Source organism: Amblyomma mixtum, chromosome 3, assembly GCF_055824585.1.
Source record: "Amblyomma mixtum isolate Tamu chromosome 3, ASM5582458v1, whole genome shotgun sequence".
Lineage (NCBI taxonomy): Eukaryota > Metazoa > Arthropoda > Arachnida > Ixodida > Ixodidae > Amblyomma > Amblyomma mixtum.
Window position 1 is genome coordinate 273,547,275 of NC_143014.1, and position 23,899 is coordinate 273,571,173.

The window sequence follows — 23,899 nt, forward strand, 5'->3', positions numbered from 1 at the left end:
AACACGTACAGGTGACTGAAAACACGCGCTTCATCGGAACAACCTTTAGTCTGCAGCTCGCCTATCCACTTACTACTCCACTGAGTCACACCAATAAATCTACTTTCTGATGCATAAAATTATCATAGATAATAGCGCACATAAAAGGCGACAACAAACGACACGCCAGCGCAAAAGTCTGCTTAGAAGTACCGGTTTCCAGTCCGAACGCTACCTGGCCGACTACACTCGGATGTCACGTTAACGAGTAAGTGCGCGCAAGATAACCGCAGAACTGTCTGGTAGAGGGGAAATATGAGTAGTGACGCACAGCACACACCCTCATACGTTAAATGATAACGGCAGAAGCGAACAAGTAAACACGCGTTCCATGCGCGGCGCCTGCGCGACCCGCAGTCCATCGGGCCGCGCGCGCCGACAGATGGCGACTGGTGTCGAGAGTAGGAGCGCGCCCGCAGCCTGCGTGCGAGGGTAAAAGAACAAGCGTCGGGCCGTGATGTCACGTAGATGCGGCGGCGCTGGAGTCAGCAGTGACTTTCGTTGTGTAGGCAAAAGCCGGTACCGTGTGCCTTGGGTATGCCTCGCTTGAGCGTTTTTGAACGCATTTTGCAATATTCCGGCGAGTTGTGGTGCGGGTGGTTGAACCGCAATGCGGAATAAAGGCAGCGGCACAAGTTTCCTCAAGTTTATCGCATTTAAATATGGGCCAAAGCGATGCGCAGCGGCCGTAGAGCGGAAAAAGTTAGGCGACGTATTGGCTGCGCGGAGCATTTCTGCATCGAAATATGATAGTTTGCGTCTCTTAATCCGCATGTTTGCTCTTCAGTCGCGCGGCGAACAGTACAAGAATCAACGTCTGCAGCTTGTTCGCGTTCTGTCGGGCTCTCATTATGAGAAGTCTGGGCGCGACATTCCATGTAAGTGTGACCGTAAATTGAACGCAGGGGACCGTTTTCAGGTGGCAATCACCCGGACTACGTCCCGGGCATCTCTTCGCGAAAAAAAGAAAGAAAAACAGCTGCTGCCAGTCGCCTTCAGCGCTCGTCGGGCCACTAAGCGCGACGTTTGAAGCAGCACTGTAGTCCGGTAGTATATAGGAATATACGAAGCATAGTTTTTTCTCTATTTTCGCTCCCACGAGCTTCAACATGTGAGTTTTTTGACCACCTATCCCAGAAAACGATTAAACGTCGCTAAGGTATCAGTAAAATCATGTGGCGATATCCCATATTACCTGAATTTTACAATTGCTGGTCAATCAGAACCTGGCGAAAACAGCAAATACCGGACCAAAACCAGTTATCAAGCAGCTAGAATAAGGCCTGCAAGCAGAATATTGAGCTCTGCAGAGCAAACGTAACTTCATTGTAGCTCGAGGTAAACTTCTATCTATTCGCCTATGCACCTCTCTTCAAGCCAAGCAAATAAAAAAGCATTTTTTTCAGACATTACCAATGAAGATCGCATTTGCATGGCTCATTATTTAATAAGTTAACTGTCGTGTCCGGTCGCTGTGTTCAATGCAGCGAAAGACGCACACGGTACTTTAAGACTTTGTTTATTTAAAGCTGATGAGGGTGCGACCAACGTCGACCGAGGCAGGAGCCGAACTGGCCGCCCGAAGAAAGGAGGGAGCGGAGAAGCGTCCACGGGAGGGAGTGGCTTCCCAAAACAGGAGGAGGATGCGGGGGCGCACCGTGTGGGGCATCGGCGACAGCGCGCGAAGAAGGGGCAAGTGGCCGTTCGGACGGGACACTGCAGGGGTAACACACACACAAAAGCAATAAGGGGACACAACACTTCCTTCCCCCTTAGAAAGTTGCCTGGTAGCGTGCAGGGGGTCGGCGCTCACGCGTGGAGGCGCGCTGGCTTTGTACGCTCGGGGGAGAAACACTTGTAGGCTGGCTGTTGTTCGCTGTGTCTCCTAGGTCTGTCCTGGGCGAAGTCTCTTCTTCCGGGGAGAGGTGCCAGGCTATGTGGGAAGATGGTGCACGTGTTCTCTCCGCTGGCGGACAGCTCTCAGACGGCGTCGTAAATCTACGCAGCTGGTTGAGATGTCGGCGTGCTACTGTGCCATGTATGTTGACGAGCCAACTGTCGGGCGAGGACGCGCTGCCCCTCATTAAGCGTGCCGCAGCGCGGAATTGCTTTTTCTTCCCGGAACGTCTTTGCCTTTGGCTCGGGGAGGATGGCTGTGAGCTGGGTTCGCATTTCACGCTCGAACATCATTTTCGAGGGGGTCTCGCCTGTTGTGCTCTGAACCGTCGTGTGCTGCTTGAAGAGAAAGCGCGCAAGGCGGCGCTGCAGCGAGCCTGTCTGATCTCTTTCAAGGGCGCGTTTTAGCTCGGCTACGTAGCGCTCGGCTTGTCCGTTTGTCGCTGGGTGGTAGGGGGCCGATGTGACTGAGGAGATCCCGTTGTCGCGATAAAACTTGAGAATCTCCGCAGACACAAACGGTGTTCCGTTGTCCGATACTACCTTGCGTGGCAGGCCGAACGTTGCAAATAGTGATCGGAGGTTGTCAATGACTGCTGCTGAAGTCGTCTGTCCCATTTGCCTTATCTCAAGCCACTTTGTGTAGGCGTCTACGACCACAAGGAAAGTGCAGCCCTCAATTGGTCCTGCAAAATCAATGTGCAATGTGTGCCATGGTGTGTCTGGCTTTTCCCATTCTGGGACAGGAGCTTTCGGCGGGGCGCTCCGGCTGTTCCAGCTGGCAAGGCTTGCATTCTCGCACCACTGTTTCGATGTCGTTGTCAATGCCAGGCCACCACATGTAGCTTCTGGCACACTTTTTCATTGCAACGATGCCTCGATGTCCAGCGTGGATGAGAGACATCCCACGAAACACAAAACGTCTTACGAACGTCTCGGAACAGCTTCAAATGACTACAAACGTCTTGCGCTGTGTTCAAACGTCTCATAGATGTCGAGAAGAAGAAGTTTCCTCTGCGACGTCTCTTAAACATCTGCAGTCAGACGTTTGCTGTGAAACTTCTGTGAAACATCTGTAGTCAGATGTTTTCTAGACTTGTTTCTAACACGTGGAACTTGAGACCACGTCAAGGAGATGCGCCAGCAATCAGCAGAGAGTTGCCACCGTGGATTAAACATGCTGTAAACCACGGCACATAAATTAGATGGCCCTCCTGCTTGACGTTTCGAAGAACAGGCGCGCCGGTGCAAAGACCGGTCGCTCTTTGTATTCGAACACAGAAAGCGCGTTTTCTCCTACGGAGCCCGAATCACGTTCCACATCGAGTGCAGCTAACCCGCCACTCGTAAGGCTGGATTTAGGTAACATATAATGGCCCTGAAAGCCGACGGTAGTTACGCGAGCGAAAAAAATTGCTTCATGTTGCGAACGCCTCTGTTACGCCTCGGCTAACTGGCGGCAGCATGCGGATTGACAGGCGCAGCGCACGCTGCCTTCGCCGCCTTCCCGCCGCCTACGCCGAGCTCGCTCGTGCGGTTTATCGCGCAGATCACCCGCGCGCTATCTTTTCGTGGCGGCGTATCTTGGAGGCAATCTTTCTCGAGTCACGCTGTCACGCCGCAGCTTGCTGTTTGGTGTCGCTCCGCACGGTGGCGATGCATAGTTTGCCAAAGTGGTTTTAACCGTTTAAAGCAAAAAAAAAAATCTTAGTGGAAGCTGCAAGTGCTTAGTTTTACATGAAAGTATTAGATTCAATTTGTTTTTTGGTTCTTTGATGATTTGTTTACTTTTACGTTTAGAAATTTAGTACTTCATTTGGTCATTTGGCGTTGCAGAGCCTAGCGATAGCTACTGAGCTACGCGCGCGAAGCGGTTGCTGCGCACGTTGTAGTATGTTTCGCTGCGCACTTTTTTCCGCGCTGGTTGGCACTTCACGCCGCTGCAGTTTGCATTTTCCCCCTTTTCTGCGGTATCGTTTACTACCAGTGTTGCACTGAGATGTGAGCCTCGTTTTCCGCAAAAGTAAGTAACGTTCCATTTCTCTTCTGTGGTGAAAGCGTCGGCTTTGCCGGCTAAGCCACTAACGCGCCTCATTGAACCTTTGGTTTACAAATCACAAAACAGTATCAGCCAGTGTTTTACGTACCAAAGTGCAGCGTTGAATGTATTAAAACAGGGCATTTGCATGTATTTGAGCTTTTGTTAAGTGGATACAGCTAGGCTGCTCTCGCATGCGAGTTGCTTTATCAAGGCGGTGACAAGGTGAACGTGACAAAGCTTCAAACCAACCAGCTTTGTTTAAGCGTAGGTTGATAAGGCGCGGATTTTTTCCCACACATTGATTAAAGTCTGTGCTCTATTGCATTCTGGCAGGGTTTTATTCTTGCCAAGGACTCTCATCTGGCCACCTGTGTGCTCCATTTCTCCTTGCTGTGATTGCCGTCAGTGAAACTCGCGTTAAAAAGGCTTTGGTTATCTTAACTGCGTCAAGCTTTTATTTCATTGCGATTGAGAGCCCCGGCACAAAGGTAGTTTACTCAGTGGTGCTGCTCTGTATGTGTGCAGGCTGTTTGACAGTGCAGTGAAGTACTACGGATCTTTGCAGGCATGGCAGCTTTTATTTTTTGGAAAACCATTGCACCGTGCACAGCTGGCGTTGACCCTACTTCACTGTGTACATTTCGTTTTGTGTACAGGCTGTTCAACAGTGGTTTTCAGAGGACCTCCTTTCTTGCTTAACTTCTCGAGTTTTGGTAGGCACGCTTTGCAGCTGACACCTTTTCTTTCACTTCATGATTTCTTGTATATGTCTAGGCTCTTTGCTAATGTTCATTCCACAAGCCCCATTATTTGTTTGTCCTTTAGAACTCCAACTGTTGGCCGGAGGAGCAAGGATCTGGTCTAGTTTCACGCAAATTAATAGCAGCACCTTGTACCTGTTTGTTCAGATGACTTGGCCTGGAGATTGTTTCATTTCTGAGGTGGGAATCTGGACTAATGCTTCTTGTGCAGTGGTGTAAGTAATCTCTTGCCCACTGTTTGAGCTTCATCGTACAGATTAGAAAGGGCTTCTTTGGCAATGCAGTGTTAGGAACCTTATACACACGCACTTTTAATTGTCTTATCTTTCAGATGTGCCTTGTGTGGCTGTCAAGTTAAGGTCCAAGATTTAACACATCTCTGGTGTATACTGAAGTGATGCAGGCATTACCAGGACAGCAGCATCTCTGCAATGTTTTCATGCGACGGTGCAAGATGTCAAACATCAACCACTTTTGATTCAGCCACATCTTGCAGGTAAGAGAATGCCTGTTTGCAAGATGCAGCTTAGGAGGTTCTATGAGTACAGTGTGCATCACAGTAAGGCAGTGCACTTGCTATTGACTGCTTGGCTTTCAGTGTCCATGCACGCTGTTTCGATTTTGCTTCTGTTAAAGGCCTCCACAGTGATTGACTTCTTGAGTTTATGGTGAGCCGTAGCCTTCTGCTGAAATGCCGCTTGCAGTGACATCATATGCATCGATGTTTTTAATTAGCTTATTTTATTGCCTGTGCTGTCACTCCTTGCCATTTCCTGGTCTTATTTGCTTCCGACTCCTCATTGGCCATTCTACATGCACCTGACTGACTGTGCTTTTGGTTACTCTAATATTTTTCACTTGTGCAGGCTGCTGAACCGAGCTGGATTTGACTTCCCCTTGTTACCGTCTAGTTGGCATCCTCCGTGCAAGAAAAGCGATTTTTGGAACACCTAGCGAGCTCTTCAGTGCCATCCACGTCACAGCAACTTGCTCATCAACGCATCCGTTGTGAACAAGGCCCGGGGCCGAATTAATTTTTGATTTAACAATTGGTTGCTGCTCGACACTTCCCCGCCATCCAAGTGCTTACCGTTGTAACGTCAGCCAACCCAGTGAAGCTACCTCCTCCGTGGCTTCTAACATTAATTTCCTGATCCTTTTCTTTTTTTGTGTGGGTGTATGCACTGGATTCAATAAAGAGTAACGCAGTGACTGAAAAGTGTGCTAGCACATGCATTTATGCCTCATTACTACAGCCATACATCCCTTGTAATGTGGGCTCATTGTTCGGGTCATTTCAAATCAGCTTTGAGTTCTTTTTTGAGTTGTGTATACCAGAAAAATGAACAACAACATTTTTAAAGCTTTAGAGGGTTTAAACGCAGCACTGAAATCAGTATTCAAATGCGTAAAATAATCCAGGCACCCGTTTCGAAAAAAAAAGGAACGTCTAAAAAAATTCTATAAAAGTTCTACCTCAGAAGTTTTCTAGCCGTATACAAGCGTAGCGTTAGAGCTAATAGAGGGCTACTAAACGTCGAAGTCTAAAAAACTGCTTAGCTGAAACTTCTTTTAGATGTCAAGCTTTTCTTTCCAAGACTTTTTTTAGACGTCTATTAGCGCTTTTTGTGTTTCGTGGGATAGCCTGTGCGCGTAGTTCACTCGGAATCACAACTCGATCGGGACCCAAATATGATGCAGCCGCGATGAGTGCTCAACTCAGTAGCTCGCCTGCGGTAAGCGTCGAAGTTGTCCCCTTTGAGTTTATGCACGTTGCCTTGTTGAACAGCTGTGTAAACTAGACGGAGAGCTGCGCACTTCTGCGTAGATGCTGCAACTGTGCCTGCTGTAAGCGGAGGTTCTGGCAGTGCTTCGAACATCAGAACGTCTCCTGGTGGAAAGGGTTCGTCAACAGTTGCATCTAGTGGCAGGCGGCTCAGCGCATCGGCGTTTTGATGTTTATTCCCATTGCGGTAGACCAGATCGTAGTCGTACGCTGAGAGTTTGATGCACCAACGTGTCATTCGCGGAGACAAGGTTGGTGGCATAGGCTTTTGTGGTCCCAGAATGCCCAATAGCGGTCGGTGATCGGTTATAAATGTCACCTTTCGGCCGGCAATGTACTGATGAAAGTGTGTCGCCGCGTAGACGATGGCTAGCCCTTCTTTGTCAAGTTGCGCGTAGTTGCGTTCTGCTTGCGACAACGTACGTGAGGCGAAGGCGATGGGGGCCTCCCTTCCTTGGTCGTCAGTTTGCGACAGAACCGCGCCGACTTCGTACGGAGATGCGTCGCAAGCCAAAAGCAGAGGCTTCCTTTCGTCGTAGTGGCGGAGGACTGTACATCTTCGAATGAGGTCTTTCAGGGCATCGAATGACTGCTGATGGCGTGGCGACCATGTCCATGTCACATCTTTCCGAAGGAGTTGGTATAGGTCGTTGGCCACGGTAGCTCTTTGTTCCAAGAACCGGTCGTGGAACGTCAAGAGTCCGAGAAAAGCCTGTCGCTCCTGCTTGTTTGTTGGTGCTCGTGCTTCTGTGATCGCTCGCACTTTGTCCTCGGTAGGGTGAATGCCTTCCGCATCAATTGGGTGTCCCAGAAATTGCACCTCTGGCACCGCAAAACAGCACTTCGATTTGCTTATGCACAAATTAGCGTTTGCTAGCCTTCCGAGAACGAGCTCTAGGCGCGCTGCATGCTCTTCAGAAGAAGTGCCACTGATGATGACATCGTCAAGGTAGACACAAACTCCAGGAATGCTCTGAAGCACTGTCTCCATGAATTTTTGAAATATGGCCGGGGCTGCAGCTACACTAAAAGGCAGTCGCTTGACTTTGTATAAGCCTTTCAGAGTGTTAATGGCCAATAATTCAGCAGTTGATTCGCTCACCTTGAGCTGCTGATACACCTGGGTGAGGTCCAATGTGCTGAAGACTCTTGCGCCACGTAGTACACTGAATACTTCTTCAGGTGTTGGTAGCGGGTACGAGGACGCTTTAGTCGCAAGATTGACGGTGCTCCGGTAGTCTCCGCAGAGGCGTATGACGTGCCGTTCTTCTTGCGAACTACCACAAGTGGTGTGGCCCATTGTGAATGTTGCGTCGGCTCGATGACACCTTGCTGCTCCAGTTTGTTTAACTCTTTTTCAACTGAAGCTCGGAGAGCAAACGGCACCGGCCTGGCCTTCAGAAATTTTGGTTGCGCGTTGTCCAACAACTCCAGTGTGACCGGGGGCCCTTCGTTTCCTGGAATCTCTTCCGAGAATACTCTTTCGTATTTCTCTTGCAGTTGCTCAACCATGTTGTGGCTCGGCGTCTGGTGTATGCCGCATATCATCACGCCTAATGGAGAAAACCAGTTTCTCCCTAGAAGGCTTGATCCTGAGCCCTTCACAAGCAGAGGTAGCGTATGGGTCTGGCCGTTGTAATTAACCTGCACGTTGGCAGAGCCCAATAGTGGCAGATTCTGTCCTGACCACGTTCCCAGGTGCGTGTCGTCTTGTTGCAGGGCTGGTGCGTCAGATGGCCATGAAGTTCGGAACGTGTCCTCACTGATCAGAGTACAGGCCGCGCCGGAGTCCACCTCGAACTTAATCAGCTGGTGATGTACGCTTACTTCTGTAAAAATCTTCGGTCGCGTGCCGAGATTCATGGTGTGCAGGTCGTACAACACAGATGGTGTTGCTGATGTTGTTCCATGGAGATCAGATAGCGGCGTATTCTCTGAGGCGTTGACGCTGTGATTAGGCTGGGAAGGTGACTTTATCTTGGCAAGTCTCCGTTTCGTAATGCATGCTCTCTCGATATGCCCTCGCTTGTGGCAAAAATTAAACGTGGCTGACTGGAATCGACATCCCTGGGGGTTGTGTTGGTCGTCACACCGCCAGCAGCGTTGTGCCTTTTTAACCGATTTTGCAACAACAGAAGGTTTGCGCACCTGGCTGCTTGTTTGGTATACCGGCTCGGTGTTCCGGCGAATCCCTCTCTGCTGGTGACCGGCGCTCTCCGCTCGAACGGCGATGTCGTAAGCTTTGCTGAATGTGAGGTCCTTCTCAGCAAACAGGCGCTGCTGCAGTGACGTCACTCAGTCCGCACACAAATCTGTCGCGTAACATCACGTCCAAGGGAAGCATGGTGGTGTTAGCAGAAGAAGCTGCGTCTCCCTCCTGCCCGGTAGCTGTTGTCGACAGCGTTCCAAAATTGCAGTCGGCAGCGAGCTTCTTGAGCGCGGCTACGTAGGCGCTCACAGTTTCTCCTCCCAGTTGATCTCGTCGTTGGAAGCGAGCCCGGCTGTAGACCTCTGATGGCCTCGGATCGTAGTGCTTTTGCAGTGCTGATACGATGTCGTCGTAAGACACTGCCGCTGGTGTGCTTGGCTGAATAAGGGCGCAGACAGTGTCGTAAGTCTGCTCCCCGCACAGCGTCAGCAGGTTGGCCCTCTTCAAGGCTGGGTCTGTGATGTTGTTAGCTTCAAAGTAGAACTGAAGGCGTCCAACCCGCGATGACCACGATGAGCCGTTGAATTCTGCTATCTGATTGGGAAACCCTCGCGTAGCCATGGCTTGTCAATAGCGTTGCGTAGCGCGGGTCGAATCCACTTTCTCGTCGCCACTGTCGTGTCCGGTCGCTGTGTTCAATGCAGCGAAAGACGCACACGGTACTTTAAGACTTTGTTTATTTAAAGCTGATGAGGGTGCGACCAGCGTCGACCGAGGCAGGAGCCGAACTGGCCGCCCGAAGAAAGGAGGGAGCGGAGAAGCGTCCACGGGAGGGAGTGGCTTCCCAAAACAGGAGGAGGATGCGGGGGCGCACCGTGGGGGGCATCGGCGACAGCGCGCGAAGAAGGGGCAAGTGGCCGTTCGGACGGGACACTGCAGGGGTAACACACACACAAAAGCAATAAGGGGACACAACATTAACCTAGTCGACCGCCGTAACCTCGTCGTTGCTGCCAAATATAGGAGCGCAGAAGGAAGCCTATGCAGCGCTTCGCCAGATAATTCCGTCTGGCGAACAGGTTGAAAAAGTGCTGAACTGCTCTCCGGTCACCAGCAAAAATGTTTCTAACCACAAGCGACGCGCACGCTTTGAAATATGCGCGTACGCGAGTTGGTTTCGAAGGCAGCATCGCTTGGCGCGGGATGGGCATGCTACGTTTTTGCCTACACCGCGCGTCGCTGCCGACCGCAGCGTCACCTTTGTTTACAAACATGACGCTTGTCAGGTAGATTCCCCTGCTAGAATGAGAATTCACTCCACTACGAAAAAGTAGTCCGCTGGTTTAACGTTTCTTGTTACATAAAAAAGAAGCTTATCACTAGAGAAAGAATTATGAGCTCTAGAATTTTACATGAATTGTTTGATATAGTCAATCATTAAAAACTGATTTCGTTTACAGTTGCGATTGGTCAGCGGAGTAATACAGGACGCCGCGGACCGCGGCCCAGTGTTAGTGACTGGAACCCAAGCTCAAGTTAGGGAGCGCGACGCCAGCGCCGCAGCGGCGAACCGCGGAAAGTCGGGGTCCCTAACGTGCACGAAAGAAGTGGCAGACGACGCGCAGGCAAGTCGCTCGCTGCTCGATTTTCCAGCCTTGCTACTGCGAGTCGCAAGCCGCTGAAACAATCAGCGAGACAGTCGAGCTCTCGGCAACGACGCCGCCCGCGGACACGCCGAGCGACGAACTGCGCTGCTCCCTGGCTGCCGTAGTCGCCGCTAAGCCTAACTGTTTCACATCGATGCCGCAGCTGAGGGCGCTTCGGAACTGACCAGCGCTGTAGTAAAGGTACTACTCGCGTCACCGTTTTACTGTGCTCCTCGTTTTGTAATAAAATAAAGACATGATCGATTTCCGCGACGTCTTCAACAGCGGATCCAAGCTAGTAGACAACAGGCCAGCCGCACTGGGCATACCACGAAACACAATAAGTGATTGAAGAAATCTATAAGTCATCTACACCAAGACGTTTTGACGTCTTAAAGAAGCATAGCCAAGATTTCATATAGCCGTCCGAAGTCTTGAAGACCTCCTGTAGCCTAGGCTTATGCAATGCTATCTGTTTTTTCTTGACACCTTATAGACTTCTAGCTGATACCTTGTTTAGCTGTAAAGAAGCGTTTTAGCTCTTCTGTAGCTGTGGCATCCGATGCTAGTAGTTGGCTAAAAGAGCTCTTACCTAGCTGTATATAGATATATTTTAGCCATTTTGTATCGGGGGTAATGCAATGGTTCTAAATTAAAGGCACTTTACGAACAGCCCATCCTTGACGTCTCACAAGCAATAAGAACTGAAGTACACACTTCTTCCATGCTTGGGAGAGAAAATGAGTGCATTGAGGGTGTATGAGAAAACTTCTTGCTTTGCTGTCTCTTGCCCTTCTTGCCTGTCATTTAGCTTGTTGTCTGCAGATTAAAAGTATATTTCCTTCAGCAGAAGCCTAGGTACCAGGTAATTAATTCATGAGATAATGCAGCAGTTTCTTTTGCAACAAAATTTTGCATATCAAGAGTGCAAAAACAGCTGCTGCATCATTTCATGTATTTGCTGCCTGGTATCTAGACCTCTGCTAAGTGCAAACACTGCTTTAATATGTAGACAACTGGCCAAATGCGAGGCAAGAGGGACAAGAGAGCACAGCAACAAGTTTTTTCACACAGCCTCAATACACACATTTTTTTCTCTCCCAAGCATGCAAGAGATCTGTATCTTCTCTTAAACGGAACTCTTATTGCTCGTGAGACATCAAGATGAGCTCTTCGTAAAGCACCTTTAACTTTGGCTGCTACGTAAATATAAGTAAATTGTGCAAATCTGACATAGTCTTGCAATGCTTACTGCAAGATGAAAGCTTTGGGCAGGCAAACTGTGTTAAATGCATTCATAGTAAAACTACCACAAAAATTCAGACTAAAGAAAAAAAAAGATTCAATGTAGTTGGTTCCTAATGCAGGCTATGTTCTGAGTGCAAAGAAAGAGCAAGAAATGGCTTAGTCAGAGTCAAACATTTTATTGTGTCAATAAAACATACCTGCTACTTAAGATTAAAAAAAGTGGCACGTTGAATCAAAGCACATGACAAGTACCTCAAAAGAACAAAAAGTGCCACTTGGTTGGAGCAGTTGACAGCCATCTACTGTATACATAGTAGGCATCAAGCCCACATCTCCCATGATAACTCCAACACAGATGCTTGCAGTCGCACTCCACAGCGGGCATAAAAAAAATTGCTGGGGTTTAGCTTTGGTTAAACGTGGTAGGTTGCGTAAGCATCCATAGCGTTCCCTTCGGGATCATCACCGGTTGTAGACGATGCGGTTTCGATAGAGGCGCGGTGCGCCCGTCTAGCAGCGTCTTGAGCGCGCCGCTTAGCAAGGCGCTGTTCGCGTTCTTTATCTGTCTCCGAAGCCCGTTGTCGTTTCCTGGCTTCGTGAAGCCGACGTAGCCTCCCTTTCTGTTTATCAGGCAGCATAACGACGGAGCCGGCAATTGGTTGGTTGGTTGCGACTGAGAGAAGAATGAAAAGGAAAAGAGCACGGGCCTGCCAACTGGCTCCTGGCGAGCCACCACCGCTGCCACGTGCAGATAGAAGAGAGTTCAAAGATAAGAAAAAGAGAAAGTAAAGACGCGCGTCGCAACAACCGCGTCCGCCGGAACGGACGCTGGCTGAAAAAACAGATACACGGCCGCAGCCCGAAGGCTGCGAGCCGAATGCCACAGATATGACGGAGCGGGTGAGTGAGTGAGTGAGTGAGTGGATTGAAGAGGGAAAGGGGGGAGGGCACGAGCCTATATACTGGTGGCAGACCACCACGCCCATTGCCAGCGTGCCGATAGTAGTAGGGGGGAGGGGGAGAAAAGAGAGGATAGAAGAGGAGCGCGCCGCCGCATAGTGTGTCGTATGACACTCGCTGTGCACCTTAGGCCTGGAAACGACCGTGGAGACCTGTCTGCTCCAAGAAGGTCAGGAGGAGCTGGAAGGCTTTGATGGGGTGGTATCCTCCAGGGAAAAGGAGATCTTCCTGCGAGGAGGAGGGTAGACCCAGAAGGCGGAAGCCTGCAGCCAATTTGTTTCTGTGAGCTGAGAAGGCCGAGCACTCGCAAAGAAGATGCTCCAGGGACTCCATAGGGCTGTTGCAGTAGCTGCAGGCTGGAGAAGGGGTGAGGCCGAGGCGGTGAAGTCTGGAGCCCGTGCTGGCGCAGCCCACACGAAGTTTCAGGAGGAGCCTCCTCTCTTGGACGGTGAGACCCGAAGAAGGGAGTGCCCGTGGCGGGTGACCCTCAGCGACCCTGGGGTCGGGGTGGTCAAGGAGCAGGTGGCGGTCGGTGATTGACCTGGCCAGGTCCAGGGCACACAACGATGTTGAGAGTGGAGTGGAGGGGTTGTGTGCTTCCTTTGCCAGGGCATCAGCTGCCTCGTTGCCAGGTATTCCAGCATGGCCTGGGAGCCAGCAGAGGTGTATGGTGGTCCCTCTATTGACGATGGCATCCAGCCTGGCCGCTAGTCTCTTGACGATGGGGGTGCCTTTGGAGGGTCTCTGGAGAAGTTGAAGGGCAGTTTTGGAGTCAGTCCAGACTGCCGCAACAAGGACTTCCGGTGTGTCCATAAGGATATCGGCTGCCAGGTGTATGGCTGCCAGTTCCGCTGTGGTCGAAGAAGCGACGAAAGGTAGCCTGGACTTTCTGCTGGAGCCGAGGGAGGGGGCAGTGCAGGCTGCTGCGGCAGACGGGCAGGGCCCAGGCACGACAGAGCCGTCAGTATAGAGATGGACTGCTCCGGCAGGCTGGTCGTGCTCGAGTGCGGCCACTTCTTGACGGAGGCCAGATGGTGGAGTGTTGCTTTTGGTACGGGATCCGGGGAGGGAGAGCTGTACCGTGTAAAGGTGGCCCTGGTCCGGGCGGGGTGGGAGGAGTACTGCCTCAGGTTGTCCCCCTACGAGTTGATCGAAGGCTTCGGTTATCTGGCCCATGCGGGAGTGCGGCCTAGTGCGGAGGCGGTCGAGGAGGGGACGGCCATCTGTGGCGTTGTGGAGGCGCTCGACATGACGAAGGGCTGTGCGTCTGGAGAGGAGCTCCATGGTCCAAAAGCCCGCCTCAGCCAGGGTGGCAGCCACGGGGGAAGTACGGGGGAGTCCGAGGCAGAGGCGGATGGTGGCCCGCTGCTTCCTCTCAATAGCCAGGTACTGGGCCTCTGTGAGATGGACGAGTGGGAGGGAGTAGAGGTACTGGGACACGGCCATGCCTGAGAACAGGCGGAGAGCCAGCTTGGTGGTGATGCCCCTGCCTCTTGCCAGGAGTGAACGGATGGCTCCATGAACCCTCGAGGCCTGCCTGAGGTAGTGCTGAACTGCAGGGCGCCAGGTGAGACGGCTGTCGATCCTGAGGCCAAGGTACTTTGCCTCCTTCCTCCATGGAAGTGAGTGGCCCTCTATGGATAGGAAGGTAGTGCCAGAGCGGGCGCCCACTCTCTTGTTGAAGAGCATGGCCTCTGTCTTTGTTGGAGAAAGGCTCAGTCCTGCTGTTCCAAGGAAGGTAGCAAGAGTGTCGATTGCCCGCTGGACGTTGAGTATGGTCTGGACCCTTTGTCGTCGAGGACCTTGGCACCAGATAGCGATGTCGTCCGCGTATATGGCTATGCGGACTGGCAGCTGGAGGTCCTGTGGAAGGAGCCTGGGTAGAAGGGCCATGACTGAATTGAAGAGTAGGGGGCTGAGTATGCTCCCCTGGGGAACTCCTCGATAGATGTGCCGTGGCGTACTGGTGGTGTTGCCCAGGCGGACGAGGGCCTGACGATCGGACAGGAAGCCCTTGATATACTGCAGGAGGTGGCCAGTGACGCCCATGGAGGTGAGAGCATCAAGAATGGCCCCGTGGAGGATGTGGTCGAATGCGCCTTTGATGTCTAGGAGAGCCAAGCAGACAATTTGTTTCTTGTGCCTTGCTTCCTCCAGTGTGGAGACAAGGTCTCCGATGGCGTCAGCGGTGCAGCGATGACGCCAGAAACCTGACTGCTGCTCCGGGAAGAAGCTGGTCAGGTGGCCAATCCACTCTAGACGGTCGAGGGCCATGGCTTCCAAGACTTTGCCCGGGACGGAGGTTAGGGCCACTGGTCGGTAAGACGACAGTGCTGTTGGAGGCTTGCCTGGCTTGAGTACGGGGACGACAGAGACTGTCCTCCAGGCGGCTGGGAGCTGACCAGTCTGCCAGACTGTGTTGAAAGTGGTCAGGAGGTTGCTCTGGAGGTGATTGTCCAAGTTCCTGAGCATTTGGTATGTGATACCGTCGATGCCCGGGGCCGTGTGACGCCTTGAACGCTGGAGGACGGCGGAGAGCTCCCTCATTGTCAATGGGGAGTTGCAGATAGCAGCTATGTTGTCCAGCTAAGTGGGAGGGGTCTGTATTGCCCCTAGTGGAAGAGGACCAGGTGTGAAGGGAGGTGGTTCTTCCGAGGTGAAGAAGACGTTAGCCAGGCGTTCCGCCAGCTCCTGAGTGGTGATTCCCTCTGCAACAGCGAATGCCAGGTGTGGGTTGAGCTGGATGCGGGGGGCAAGTAGCGAGCGGAAGAGGCGCCATGCCTTTGCCGGACTGCGGGTGGCCACGAGAGATGCGCAGATCCCCTCCCATGACTCGGCTCGACGGCGGTTGTGGGTGCGTCTGCACTGTGCATCCAGGCGGTTGTAGGTGGTCCAGTCTTCAGGCCGCTCTGTCCGTAGGGCTCTCCTCTCAGCTTGGCGCCGTTGGGCTCGGAGTTGGAGGAGCTTAAGGTCTGGGACAGGTTGAGATGGTGGGACCTCGCAGGTGATGGAGGCTGCGGTGGCACATCTTTCTACGTGAGCCAGGACGTCTCCCTGGAGCGGGAGGCTGTGGAGCAGTTTCCGGAAGCGGTCCCAGTGAACAACACTGCAGATACGCCCGTCCACCCTCCTCCCAGGTTTGGGGGCAAGTACGATGGGGTAGTGGTCAGAACCCCACGTGTCCGGCGAGGGGGTCCACTCATATACACACCGTTGTGACACGATGCTGAGATCTATGCATGAGCGGACACCACCCCTCCGGACGAACGTGGGAACCCCATTGTTCAGTATATGAAGCGATGTACCACGCAGAGCGGCGATCAGGTCTCGGCCACGGCGGTCCGCCCTGCGGGAGCCCCACCGCGAATGAGCCGCGCTGAGGTCTCCGCACAGCAGACAGTCGCCGCCTATAAGGCTGACCAGCTGTGGCAAGGATTGAGCATCCCATGGGATTGTGGGACGCACATAGACACTTGCGACAGCCGTGTCAACACCTGACAGCCTGACTCTTACGCATACACACTCCATAGGGGCCACCACCCCATCACTCACTGGGATTTCTGCCTGGGGGAGGGTAGAGCGGACGAAGAGGACGGCCCTGGATCTTCCAGGCGGGTGGAGGTGGTCATGGCAGGGGTCCGCCTCGCAGGTGTTAAGGAGACATGAGGTTTTGCTATAGTATGCCACATAGCCCGGAAGCCGCGCCTCGTCTGGACGGAGGTAGGCCTCCTGAAGGGCCAGGACGTCTGGGGGTAGGGGATCCACCTCCAGGCGGCTGATGAGCTCCGCTCTTCTGGGGCGGAAGGCACGGCAATTCCACTGGATTACCCGTGGACGAGGGGTAGCCAGTGGTCGGCTAGCCATGTTGGTTGGTGTGGTGCGGCCCCTGCCCCACGGTTGGTGATGGCTGGGTAGCTGCTGGGAGGAGCAGTGTCAGGGCTTGAAGGGTTGCAGCCAGGGTCGCCGTGAGATGCTCAAGTTGACCACACAGGGGGGAAGGTGTTGCGGCCCTCTGGGGATGGGAAGAGCCTGGGTCAGAGGACTCTTGCACAGGCTGGAGTGCCTGTGGTGAGGCCTTTGCGACTTGTGCGTAGGTGCGCTCCTGGGTTCGGAGGCTAGTCCTGATGGCTCTCCGAGAGACAGGTTGGGTAGCGGATGCCACGGCTGCTGCTATTCGTCTTTCTTCCTGCCAGCGAGGGCAGGAGGGGGTGTCTGCGGAATGGTGTCCTCCGCAGTTCGTGCACCGTGGTGATTTGGCATCACAGGCGCTGGTTTCGTGGTGGCGGCCACAGCGGAGACAGCGGGTTGGTAGGGTGCAGCTGGCTGTGACATGATCTAAACGGCCGCAACGACCACATTGGATGGGGCGTGGGAAGGCTGGTCGCACTGGCATCCTGAGCTTGTAGAGCGACACATGGGATGGTGGCTGTGGCGCACTGAAGCGTAGCTGCAGGGCGTTGCCCTGGGATCGCCTGATACTCAAGATGGGTACTGATGACTCCAGGGCTGGTAGGAGATCGGCATTTTCCAGGTCAGCAGGGACGCCATGGATGAAGCCTGTAGAGGTGCCCTTGTCAGCCGCAGGTCTCGCTCGTACAGCAATGCCAGCCAGGGTGTGTAGGGCTAGGAGAGCTGTGATGGCCTCCGGGGTGACAGCATCCACGGCTACGATGTTCCGTGAAGGGTTGACCCTCACGGAGGCGACGCCTTCTGTGGAGGACAGCTCCGCAGCAATGGTGAATTTGTTGCACTTTCGGAAGGATGTGCCCTTATTAGATGGACGAAAGAGCACTGTCCCTACTAAGTTGTCCACTGTCTCCGGTGGGAGGGGAGGGCGTAGTGGGCGATGACGTGGTCTGCGGGGTTTCTTGGTTGTCCACCCCTCCTCGTCTTCTTGTGCCCAAGTAGAGGGGTGATCCCCGTCTGAGTGGACGGTCGGGGGGTGGTCCAAGGCTCCTGGGCTGGTGTCCTTGGTTCCCACAAGGATGGTGTCTTGAGGGGGTGATGTGGCTGAGTCGGGGCACACAGGAAGGGGGACTGATGATGGTGGAGAGGGTAAGGTGGTGGATGGCGCGTCCGACGGGTCTGCAGCCGGCTGGAGAGGCCCACTAAGTACAGACTGGCTGAGTGTAAGAGATGCCTCTGGTGTGGGATCCTTTCTACCCTTGGTCTTCTTTTTCCGTGGCGGCACGGAAGCCGGCTTGGGCGTCTTCAGGAATTCCGCTGCCCTAGAACGGAGCCTTGTTAGGGCAGGCGAAAATTCGGGATCCTTGGGCGGTGGGGAGGGGCTGCGGGGTCTGGTCCTCCTCATGGAAGAGGCCGCGTCCAAAAGGCGCTGCTTCCGCTTGTGTTCTGCAAGCAGGTATTGGACGCTGTCCTCGAGGTGTCTCAGGAACATTTTCGGGTCGCAGCCCATGCTGGAGCTGCGTCTGAAGGTGGAGCGGGAGGCCGACATGGCTGTGGATGAAGCGACGGCCCGCTGAGAGCAGCGGGCGAGCTCCCGGCGGCGAGCGTCTTGCTCCGCTTGAGGTTGGGAGTCGAGTGATGGGACGTCGAGAGCAGAAATTTCCCGGGGGGCGGGGCATCCGCGAGGAGTGGAGGGGAGCGATGGCGCGCGCGCCAGTGGCGGCGCGCGAGGGTGAGGGAGCGCGCCCTCTCCGAGATGGGCGAGGAGGGCCGCTGCCGCGGCGAAGGGGGTCGGTCGGGCGTCGAGTGAAGGTGGACAGAGCAGACGAAAGAGCGTCTGCTCTCCTCCGACGCGCGGGCGAGACTCAGAACCAGAACGACGGAGCGGTTGTTGTTGTTGTTGTGACTGAGAGAAGGATGAAGAGGAAATTGCACGGGCCTGCTACTGGCTCGAGCCAAGCCACCACCGCTGCCACGTGCAGATAGAGGAGAGTTAAAAGATAAGAGGAAAGAGAAAAAGGAAAGAAAAGACGCGCGTCGCAGCAAGCGAGCGAACGCATTTTATACCACCCCCCCCCCCCGTTCTCCAGCCTCCTCTCCACACTCGGCAGCTGGCGAGAGCGCGGCGAGGGCAGCGCCTCCACTCGGCAGCGGCGCGGCTACAGCTGTTGTGCGCTGAGCCTCGCGAAGCCCTTCAAGGCCAAACGTGCCTCGCGGCCGCCCCGAAGCGACGGGCTGAAACCTGTCGTAATATTGCTTACGCCACGGTGGAAGAATATACTAGGCATATTCTTCCACCGTGGTTTGTTAGCGCGAGGGGAATAGCTCCAACACACGTGGTTGTCCAGCAATTTAAAACGGATATCAAGAAAGCGGATATCGTTGTCGGTTGGCATTTCGTTAGTCAATAGCAGCGGTGAAAAACACTTGTACATTAGCTAAAATGCCAGATGCAACCTGCTCTAAGAGCGATTGTGTACACTCAACCAAAATAAAAGGAAATCGTCAACAAACCGAAAGATTCTGACCTTATGTGGGCTGGTGAGCCGCTCTTGGAAGCTCCTGTCAAGACATGTCAGATACAGGTCACCAAGTACTGGGACCAGACAATACCCATTGCATTGAATGTGTGCAGCGCCTCGCCAATTTATGAAGGTGGAGCGGAGATAAAAGTGTAACAAGTCTAAAAAACTGTTGACGGACACAACCGGATTCATTCTGAAATGACACAGTGCCGGAATGATGGATGGAATCTTTGACTATGGTAAGCAGGTTATGATGGGGCAAGGAGTAGCAAAGATCTTTCACGTCGATGGATAAACCTAGAAGGCTCATGTCAGAAAGCGATTTCACAGCATTTAACACTTACTTCCTCTGCACTATGTACTAGAAATGGGTCATTTACCGTCAACATATTTAGTTTTTTTTTAGAAACACAGTGATTGACTTCTGCCAAGTGTCCTGTTCGGAAATGATTACCCTTACGGGTACGCCAGCGTTATGTGTTTTTGCGCTGAAAAGCACTTTTAAGAAGAGGCGCTTGCTATTTTCAATGCTACTAGCTACTCCTTCGAGATCGAGCTTGAGGCAAAGTTTTTTAGCTTGAGCCTTAAGTTTGGGAAGTGAAACGTTTCTTCCACATTTAAACACTTCTGTTACGGCAAGCCTGGCTTTTTCATTGAATACACCATGGAGAAAGACAACAAAACCGCCCTCTTTGTCAGAGGTGATGACGCAAAGCGACTGTTCACGACTCGACACGACACGACACAAGGACTCGACACGACACAATCAACATGGCTTTTGAAGGGCGAGGCTTACAGTACATTAGAACGTCGACGCCATCGGAGGTGAACCGGCCAAAGTCCTCTGTCAGCTAGGTGAGATACACGTCGCACCAAGGAAAGTAGCTCATACGGAGTATTCGAAGTCTCCCTTGCAAACGTTGGTCCAAGGGACAACACCAGGTTGACGTCCTCGGGAAGGGCTACTCCTTCGGGGATGCATACACCGTTGCCTTTTCTCGATCCCTTAGCTGGCAGAGGGATCGAAGTTTCTTGACTTGAAGTTGAGAAACAGGGAATATGCATTGGGTCTTGTCTGGCCTCTGTACTTATTGACCTGTACCTGGCACATCTTGACAGGAGCTTCCAAGAGCGTCTCACCAGCCCTACATTTATTGCCTGTACCACAATCTCAAGAAAACTGGGGCGAAAGCGAATGTTCGCGTGGTTTTTTCAGCCCCTGAAAAGCTAAGTGCACTATCCAAAAAAACTCTGCCCGCCGGCAAACATCCCCAAAAGCTATAGTGCACCATTAATCACACGAAAAAAATTGTTAAATGTACTGAAGGCACTGTTTATGATATCCCACTCTCTTGTGGCAAGCGGTACGTTGATCAATCTGGTCGTTGCTTGAATGAGAGGCTTCGTGAACACAAAATCAACTTTAAAACTTTTAATGGCAGTAATCTGGTTTTGCTAGTTGTGTGCAACTTTTGGATAAGTGCTCGATCGTGGCCATACACCGGAATCAGTGAACACGCGAAATTACTGAAGCAGCTCGTATCGCCGCTTTGGAAGATAACTGTGTCAGCAAGCAGTCTATCTCCCTGTCCAAAAGAGAGCTGGCCTTCTTAAACAATTGCTGAGTCGTAAGTGTCCGTAGTTCCTTGTTCACCTGATTTTCATTTTTTTTTCCGGGCGCATGCAACTGCTTGCCCTCATGGATCACATTCGTCTTGGTTGCCTATAGGTTTCTGTCAGTCGGAAGTTAGCGCCTGTGTTGTGTGCGTCTTTCTTTGTCCCTCATCCCATTTTGCGCTACTTCTCATATCATGGATCACTGTATATCGTGTTCCATTCATCATTCTTATGCGTGCTGTTGCAAGTAGAGTGAAAGAATAAAAAAAACGGAAATCTCGCTTTACTTTTGAAACTTGGATGAGATTAGTCCAAATGCCCTCACTTTATAAACCACTGCTATTTCTGAAAGGCTTACATAGTTGACTTCTCTTGGTTGAGTCATTATAAAGACACTCTTATTTTGCCTTCAGTATTCCAGTTATTACTGTCTTCAAAACTCAAACTATGTAATGTTAAGTTCCAGTGTTCATAATCTGCTCTCATGCATACCTGTGCTCATGCAGTAATTCATTCAGACAGGTCCCCACAGGCACAGTTTTCAATGAGGGCCGGGGAGGGGGAGGCAATTACCGCCTTCTCTCTTTTTCATTTCTTCCTTGAAATCAACCAAAACCCTTGCGCTTTTGGCAGACTGTAGCAGGTCTAACAAAGCCAAAAGGTCAAGCCAAGCAAACAACACAATTCGTAAAATAAATTTCTGCTAACAGCCTGCACAAGAAAGCACGAAGTGAAGGGAAAACAGTGTCAGCTGTGAAGAGTGCTTACCAAAACTTTAGAAGTTGAGCAGGCCAGGAGGTTCTCTGAAAACCACTGTTGAACAGCCTGTGCCTAAAAAGAAATGTACAGAGTGAATTCGGTTTGGTTGGTTTGGTTTATGGGGTTTAACGTCCCAAAGCGACTAAGGCTATGAGAGACGCCGTAGTGGAGGGCTCCGGAAATTTCGACCACCTGGGGTTCTTTAACGTGCAGTGACATCGCACAGTACACGAGCCTCTAGAATTTCTCTTCCAAAGAAATTCAACCGCCGCGGCCGGGATCGAACCCGCGCCTTTCGGGTCAGCAGCCGAGCACGATAACCACTGAGCCACCGCGGCGGCCAGAGTGAATTCATCGACAACGCCAGCTGTGCACACTGCAACGGCTTACGAAAACATTCAAGGAGGCCTGCCTGCCAAGGGGCTACTTTACATTGTCAAACAGCCAGCACACATACAGAGCAGTACCACCGAGTAGGTTTCCTCAGTGTCGTAGCTGTCAATTGTAACCAAACAAAAGCTTGACAGGTCCAACAAGTCCATGCAGTAATGCATCTGGATTTTCACGGTTCCTTCAGCTCCTTTATTTTTTCTCTGGGCTCATAACCAACTGAAGACCTAAGGCAAAACACAACAATTCCATAATCTTTAGCAGCTAGGCATATACAAGTGCAAACAGGAAACAAAAGAGCTCAGGGCATCCCTGCTCAAATAAACAGAAATATAGTAATTATACAAAGTATTCTTCCATATTTTCATCAAGACCTGAAAAAAAACAAGCCATTCACAATATATTGCTTGAGTTCTTTTTATGCTTGCCTTATGCATGCGGTCACTGAATTTCATCAAACAAATAGAATTTCCGCTACATAATTACTTGGAAATTGCGGGGTTTAACGTCCAGAAGCGATATATGGGCAACGAGGGTCGCCGTATTGGAGGGCCTAGGATTAATTTGGACTAGGGGTTCTCTAACGTGCGCTTACTTAAGACAGCACACAGGCGTTTCTGTATTTCGACTTCAACGACGTACGGCCGCGGCGGCCGGCGTCAGATAACTTGCCATCGGCAAACGAACGCAAAGCCACACAGCGACCACGACGGGTTTCATGATCACTTCATGGCAATGGGTACCAACGCCTTATTAACACGAGTGCCACTAGTAGTAATCAAATTAATTTGAATACGAACACTGGCGAGGCTAGAACAGAGTTGTTGGCAACAATAAAATCCTACCGGGATGCAATCGAGCAGACTTCAATGTGTAGAAAAATTCGCGCCTTTCCTACCTGTGTTTAAACAAGGCGCGGTCGCTTTGAAGCTATATCACAAATGATGACACCTGATTTTTTTAGAGTTCCAATTCATGGACGACTTTCGCAAGAAAACAGCTCACAGAGGATGTTAAATATGCAAGAGCAATATGGCAGTACCCCCTGAACGAGAACTCAAACGCTTGGAAACGCCTTGTTTTCGTACATCGAACGTTACACTGGTATGAAAACACTGGCTGACACAGCTTTGTGATTTGCAAACCAAAGGAGGGACACACTAGCCGATGGTTGAATCAGGCGCATAGGCGGCTTAGCCGCAGTAAGGTTGATGCTTTCAACACAGGAGAAATGGAAGGTGACTTTTGCGGAAAACGAGGTGCACTTTTCAGCGCAGTCCTGGTAGTAAAAGACATCACGGGAAAACTGCAAACAGCAGCGTGAAGCGCCTACAAGCGCGAGACAAAGACGGCAGAGAGACGTTGCGAGCGGCCACTTCGCGCGCGTAGCAAGCAACCGCTAGCGACTGCAATGCCAAATGGCCAGACGAAGTACTACATTCCAAAAATGCAAAAAAAAAACAAAGCAACAACATAAAAACAATAAACGAATTGTATCTCATACTTTTATGTGAGGCTAAGCATTTAGAACCTGCAAAAAGATTTATTTTTGCTTGAAACAGTTAAATTCACGTAGACAAACTGTAGACTGTGTCGCCACCGAGCGGAGCGGCACCAAGCGCAAGCTGAGGTGTTCAGGACGCGAAGGGCAGAATGCGCGCGAGCCGCGAGCGGCAAGGCGAACGGAATGCACCAACATGGCGAAGACAGCATGGAAATAAGCAGCGATGGCGCGACGGCAACATTCGTTGCTCGTGTCCAGCCGAGGCCGAACGAAGAGGCGTTCGCAACAGGAAACAAATTTCATGATTCGCGTAACTTTAGTGCAGTTTTAAGAATAATTGGCTAGTTGTACTCAATGTGGACCGTGATTAACGTGATTTCGGACTGCATACGCAAGTTGCGCTGTCAGAGTTTGAGCACAAAGCGCAGTCTTTGCACCGGTGCGCCTGCTCTTCAAAAAGTGCAAATACCGGTGTAGTGTACAGTCATCTAACAGTTTATATCCCACACTTGCATGTAGGGGATTATATCCCACACTTGCTTCAGATCGGCGCAGCAGTTTATATCCCACACTTGCATGTACACTCTAAGAACAAAAGGAGTGCGGGGAACTCCTTTCGATGGAGTATACGCTTGTCCCATATTTCACTCCTTTATCCAGAGTCGCCGCACT

General features: G+C 51.8%; 1 protein-coding gene and 1 long non-coding RNA gene across 4 annotated transcripts in view; both read left to right on the top strand.

The window, feature by feature from the left end:
* LOC149354876 (uncharacterized) overlaps nucleotides 1-23,899 on the top strand; it is a 246,907-nt gene that overhangs the window by 127,869 nt on the left and 95,139 nt on the right. The gene's annotated exons all lie outside the window — the stretch shown is intronic.
* On the top strand, nucleotides 507-5,973 carry LOC149354881 (uncharacterized). Of its 3 annotated transcripts, none has more exons than XR_016291392.1 (4): nucleotides 507-3,958; nucleotides 4,885-4,952; nucleotides 5,069-5,233; nucleotides 5,604-5,973. It is a non-coding gene; the product is annotated as an uncharacterized LOC149354881 (long non-coding RNA). The 3 variants fall into 3 exon arrangements; XR_016291394.1 differs by having other exon boundaries at nucleotides 4,885-4,917; XR_016291393.1 differs by lacking the exon at nucleotides 4,885-4,952.